The 6,500-nt window shown below is 37.5% G+C and overlaps 1 pseudogene; it reads right to left on the bottom strand.

Annotated features, from left to right (window-relative positions):
- Nucleotides 1-253: 253 nt before the first annotated feature.
- Nucleotides 254-372, bottom strand: LOC128650953 (uncharacterized; annotated as a pseudogene).
- Between the last annotated feature and the right edge of the window lie 6,128 nt (nucleotides 373-6,500).

The following is a 6,500-nucleotide window of genomic DNA, read 5'->3' as shown; positions in this document are numbered from 1 at the left end:
AGCACGCGCCCGGAGATAGATATTACTGAAAAAATACTATGGAAGAACGGGGGTCACAGAAAAGTGAAGAAATATCAACTGCAGCTAAATCCAAACTCCCAACCTCTTTGTTGCAAGATGGCTAAGCTATCCACCAGCAACTAAAACTTACTGTTGTCCGGACAGAAGACTGCAAAGTGGGGAAAAGGAATAAATCCTTGATTTTCTGTCCTCTGAAAGACATCTCCTAGATAAAGAATCAAATAAAGGTCCAAGCATACCGCACCTGGTGTTCCCAGGCGGTCTCCCATCCAGGTACTGACCAGACCTGACCCTGCATAACTTCCGAGATCAAACGAAATCGGGTGCATTCAGGGTATTGTGGCGGTAGTCCCAAATAAATTACCCTTGTGGATAGAACAAGGGAACTCTTCTCCAGATTAATTTCTCATCCCCGGAAAAGAAGATTGGATAAGATCTCTTAAGAGAGTTAGCTCGAAGTCAGGATGATACCTGAACTATATATTGTCCAGAAAAACACACTTGCAATATCCCAAGACCTAAAGGTCTGATTGGGATGGCGCAAACTAAGAAAACTAGAGAAGATCCTGATTAAGGAAACAATAAATCTCTCAGGTTTAAGTTCGTTATGAACAGGCCCATTAGAACCAAAGGATAAAGGATACTACTTTGAAGGACAGAATCTGAAATATATGAGGTAAATACCTATATCCCGTTCCCAAACTGGGACTGGAACTCTCACTCCATGAGATGAAGACCCTGAATCCAGTTCAAGGAATGCCTCTCATCCTACTTGGATTGCAGATACTCTAGAAAGAGAAATCTGCCCCTGGGAGGAAAACTTAGATTGGACTTGTAAAGGCATGACCCAAACAAAGTCTCATCCTTAAAAGGAGACACTGGAAGCGTGTATTTGGAGGAAACAGAAATAATTGAATCTGCAACTGCAGAACCATAAAGTCTAGGCTGTACCACTAAACCACAGGTAGGCTTCTTAGCTGACCATAGATTTCAGCCACAATGCCCGGGGGCTAGTACAGCAAGTCTAATAAGACAAGACATTGGTCTAAATGAACAATTAGTCCTCCAGCTTCTTACCTATGTCAGAATGAAAACTAGATTATCTCTGCAGAGATCTAAGTTCTCTGATTAAAAGTAGAAAGTTCCCTTCTACTCAAGACACTGTGCATTTCAAGAGAGATAGCGTCAGGAAATCCTAAAAAGGACATGAGACAGGGTGAAATATCCCCAGATTCTCTATAACAATATTGTGAAAATCTCACAGCATGTCTAGCACCCTTCCAGAGAGAAAAGAAAAATATAGAACTGATAAAATTCACAAAACTCCAAAGGAAACACAACAATAGGGATTGGTGTAATCCAGTCAGCCAAGACATCCTGACAATATAAGAGGCTTTGAAGCAAACAACTGAAGGATACCACTTCAGTAACGGATGAAGGAATTATACTGTCCAGATCTGAGATTTCAGCATCAGAACCTATCAGCAAATCCTCCTCACTAACTTGGAAGAAGACAAACCTGCATAGTAGCATGTGGAGCAGAAACCCTCTTATCTGAGACTTAAAATGTCCTCTTGCCTTTTCCCTAAAGTAAAGGAAAACAGACCAAGCCACAGATACCGCAGAAGATACCTGAGCTTGCAACTTCTGTAAGCAAATACACTCCTCCAGGAGATTGAGAGGAAACACAGGGCACTGCATGTGACACCATATAGGCTTGGGACATAAAAGGAGAAAGCTGTGGCAGTGCCTTAACAGCAACATCCTTGGAGACATGAAGTTCAAACCAATCTGTACATTTAATAGCATTTACGAAATCAGCGGTACAGAAAAAATAAATGTTTAAACCAATTCTTAGTTGAGCAAGCCTTCCACACAACTTCAGCATCAGTAAAAGGAATTATACTGCCTGAATCCGAAATTTCATCCTCAGATGCACCCGAAGAATCTTCATCCTCACACTTCTGAGAGGAAATACTTTGATTAGCCACTTCAGGATCAGAAACCTTACTTACTGTTTCTTTAAATTTCCTTTTGCGTTTTCCCTGCAGCATGGGAAAAGCATACAGTGCCTCAGATACAGTAGAAGATACCTGGGCAGCAATATCTTGCAAAATAACTCCAGACGGAGCATGAGAGGAAACGCAGGGCATTGCATGTGCAGATAAATAGGATTGGGACGCTTGAGGAGACAGCTGCAGCACATCTGAAACAGGAAGCTCCTGATCAGCATCTGCCTTAGCTAATGATGGCTCAGGGTCAAAAAGTCTATTTCTATATGCTAAAGTTCTTTCAATACATGAACAAAAAGGTACTGGGAGTTCCACCTGGGCATCAAAACATAAGCTACAGGTAACATCCTGCACAGTCTCCTGATCCATAATACAAAAAGAAGCAAACTTAAAAAAAAAAAAAAAAAAAAAAAATGTTGTTTCTTTCTAACAAAGGATATAATACAGAACCAAAAAAACTTTCTAAAATAAATGTTCCCTTTAAATTTACCAAAAAACATACCCCAGCAACACTCTACACCTCAGCAGAATTACTGAGGTGCCCTACCTGTCCTGCAACCCGCAGCAAACTGAGGAAAAAAACGATCCTGTTTACAATCCGGATTTCCAGAGAAGCAAAAACAGCAAGAAGCCTTCTAAACAGCAGAGCCATCTGAAATACAGGAAGTGAAAAAAAGCGCCAAAAAAACTCTGACATCACAGAATCAGAACCTCCCTAAAAGGGGTGGTCCTACAGCTGACAAAAAAGCAATTTTTTTTTTTTTAAAACAACTTTCTTGAAAAACAGGCTTAAAAACAAACAATAAAACCCCCCCAAAAAGTACATAATCTGTTACTAAAAACAGATCCTCACTGAGTCATCAATAAAATAAATAACTCCTCACACTAAAACTGCCATAAAAACCTGCACCCTGACAGGAATTATAAAAAAACGTCCCCCTGCAGCGTTTCAGCTGAGTAAGTACCAAATTTTTCCCTGCTACATAGAAAAATAAAACTGGCACTCAATATTTATCTGTCCGGCAGCAGGACAGCTCACCCGGTTTGAGAGGATGCCATCCCTCACATGGACCTGTGGAAATACAAAAAGACTGAATAAACTTACTCAGGCTATCTAAATAGGGCAGCAAAATGTTTTGAAAAAAACGCAGTGATGATTGTACCCCACAAGTTCCCAATTGCTTAAAAGTCACCATTGCCCTACTGAAGAGACTGACATGGGCTAAGGCTAGACCCTTTAGAAAGATCAGAGCAAACCTACTCTGCTTTAAAATAAAAAAAATCTTGATTGTAGATCAGACATCAAAACTTCACCTCCTCCTTGTACCGCAAGCAAAGAGAATGACTGGAAGATATGGGTTATGGGTAAGGGAAGTGACATATATAGCAGCTTTGCTGTGGTGCTCTTTGCCTCCTGCTAGCCAGGAGTGATATTCCCACTAGTAATTGATTATTCCGTTGACTCACCATATCTTAGGAAAGAAAAAAAGTTAAAATAGTATGTATATAACATATGGTATTTTGATTACTTTAAATGCATATAATATGTAAAATATAAAGGATTAAGCTTATGAGCTATAGTTAATATATTGACATCTTCCGAATCATTATTAAAAGGCTTATTTATATATCATGCCATTTGTATTAGCCTTTTTTCTTCTGTTATATTTGCTTATTTATGTGCATGATAAAACCCATCATCACTTTTATCCCAAACTTGACTGCCCAGTTGGACAAACTCTCACCATTCTAGATGTGGTTACACATCTGCATCATGTGCACAAACCATTCCTTCAGAAGAACACTTGTTGTGCTTTTGTGTAAGTAGCAACAAGCTAAGATAATAATTGTAAACTTCAGCAACAGAACCTTTAAAGCAGAACTATAATTTTGCCTAGTATGGTATAGATTATATGCTGCCTACATTACACCAGAGAGCACAGGCTCTGTAGCCTATACTATAAATGTGTGTACAAATGATAATAATGTTCTTTTTTTAAAATAATGTTGTTTGTTTGATCCAAATGTACCTCACATATGTATAGAGAACAGTCTTAGCAAAACTGCTTTTTCACAGCATTATGATTATCTTTACATTTTTTCTTAACTCTTTTTTTCATAAAAGAGCATTATTCCAAAAGCACATTTAACTGTTTTGATCTTTAGAGAGCATCTTTCAAGTACTGTGAGTTAGCATTAGTTTTCTAAATAAATATCAAAGGAAACAAAAAAGAAAAACTAAAAGTGTCACCTCACAAAAGACCACATACAAAAATGTCTGTTTTTTTTTTGTGTATTGCATTTGATTACTTATTAAATACTACTCAAAGGATTTTAAAAGAATTGCCTGCTGTACTGTGCTGCTGTATTTTTATATATATATATATAATTCACTGCAGACTTTTCTGGAAGTCACAAGGTTAAATAAATGAAAAGCTAGTTTAATGGAATACTAAACATTTTACACTAAGATTAATTCCAACTCCTGAAAGAGATTTTCATTTCATAAATTGAAATCAGAGCAAATCCTCTAAATGGTGTATGGTAATATATATGAACAGGAAAATTATGAATACTTTAGAGCATTTTGCATAAACTCAGAAAAGTATGCTTTGAGATTTGATATTGAAGACTAAAAACATACACACACATTAAACCCCACATACAGTATTTAACCCCTTAATGACCAGCAACGTACCCTGTAATAAGAAAACCCATAACTACCGGCGACGTACATGGTACATTGCGGTCAGTAAGGGGTTAAAATGTATAAAGACAACATGCGGGTATACATTGTTTAATACATTTTTAATGACCATTAATTTAATTACAAATATACCCCTTTAGCTGTTTTCATGTTTTTGTTTTTTTTAATATGCATTTTCATACAAATAAATAAATATAAAGATAATGAAGAGGTAACATTTTAGTTCGCTGAATCAAGCATCCAAGAGAATGTTGTAGAGTAAAAAGAGGTGCGTAGGTCTAGCGCTAGTAAAATCACCTACAGCTCTCTTCAAAAGGATGCCTAGTCAGCCTAAGGTAATCAATACAGTGAGTAAAAGAAGTGAGCGCCTAAGAGGCAGAGGTGGATAAGAACATTAAACAGTTAATTTTAATAATGCATAACAAATTTACAAGTATAAAAAACATGGATCCATGAATGCATAACAAATAAATAACAATAAATTATGAAAAATAAAAAGATAATAAAATGATGTTGTCAGACAAGTAGTTACACCACGACAAAATTATAAGGTACTGTCTCTGATACAGCTGTATTTGATGTAGAAAAACAGTAGATTGTCCAGTAATAGATGCCAATATTAAGGTGATCCAAATTATAAATCTAGTATATATATCCAAAAAATTATTTGATGTGTCCAAGTGAATATTTTAAAAGGAAGTGGTGCTATATGTGTAGAAAAAACTTTGGAAATGAAAGCTCCAAAAAAAGGATCCAAAATTGTGAAGATACAAAAAAAGTGAAAGATGCCAAAAAGAGAAATTTATTTAAAAGGTACCAAAAAAGCAAAAAAAGCAATTGATGCACAAATTTGTGATATAAAAGTGATACAAATGTGAATACAGTGATCAAAAAAATAAATAAAAATGTTATAAAAAATGGAGGTGATTCTTGAGTGGTTACTTTTCCTTATAGTCCCATTGTTTATAGTGGTATAACTAAAAATTCCTGTGAAAATAAAATAAAAGCAATACAATTTGTAAAATACTTGTTTAAGGTATCAGAAATTATCTCACCAATTATATGTCTTTTACTCACTAGAATGTTGTAGAGTGGTGTGATAGTGAATGAAGGAGCACTTCACTTCAAACTTTTGAAAGAGGGCAGAGTAATGTAGGCTATGAGGCCCATTTATCAAGCTCCGTATGGAGCTTGAGGGCCCGTGTTTCTGGTGAGTCTTCAGACTCGCCAGAAAAAGCAGTTATGAGGCAGCGGTCTAAAGACCGCTGCTCCATAACGCTGTCCGCCTGCTCTGAGCAGGCGGACAGGAATCGCCACATTTCACCCCGATCGAGTACGATCGGGTTGATTGACACCTCCCTGCTGGCGGCCAGGTCTGCAGGGGGCGGCGTTGCACCAGCAGCTCTTGTGAGCTGCTGGTGCAATGCTGAATACGGACAGCGTATTGCTCTCCGCATTCAGCGTGGTCTGGCGGACCTGATCCGCACTGTCGGATCAGGTCCGACAGACAATTGATAATTCAGCCTCTATATGAGAGTGAGGAAATAATGCACATGCACAGCATGAAACAGTTTCTGTTTTTTTCTAACGTGCTTTATTTTCTTTGTCATTCCCAGGACATTGGGTAATTCTCAGTATATACAAAAGCTGAACAGCCAGCTTAAAGCCGCAAAAGTAATGCTTAGAGGAGGAAATACAAGGGATTAAGGTAAAACAGCAAGCAGCATATGTCAAAAATGCAAGCATGTGTCCCAAAGATG

The sequence above is a fragment of the Bombina bombina genome, chromosome 2 (assembly GCF_027579735.1).
Source record: "Bombina bombina isolate aBomBom1 chromosome 2, aBomBom1.pri, whole genome shotgun sequence".
NCBI lineage: Eukaryota > Metazoa > Chordata > Amphibia > Anura > Bombinatoridae > Bombina > Bombina bombina.
This window is presented reverse-complemented; position numbering and strand designations above follow the sequence as displayed.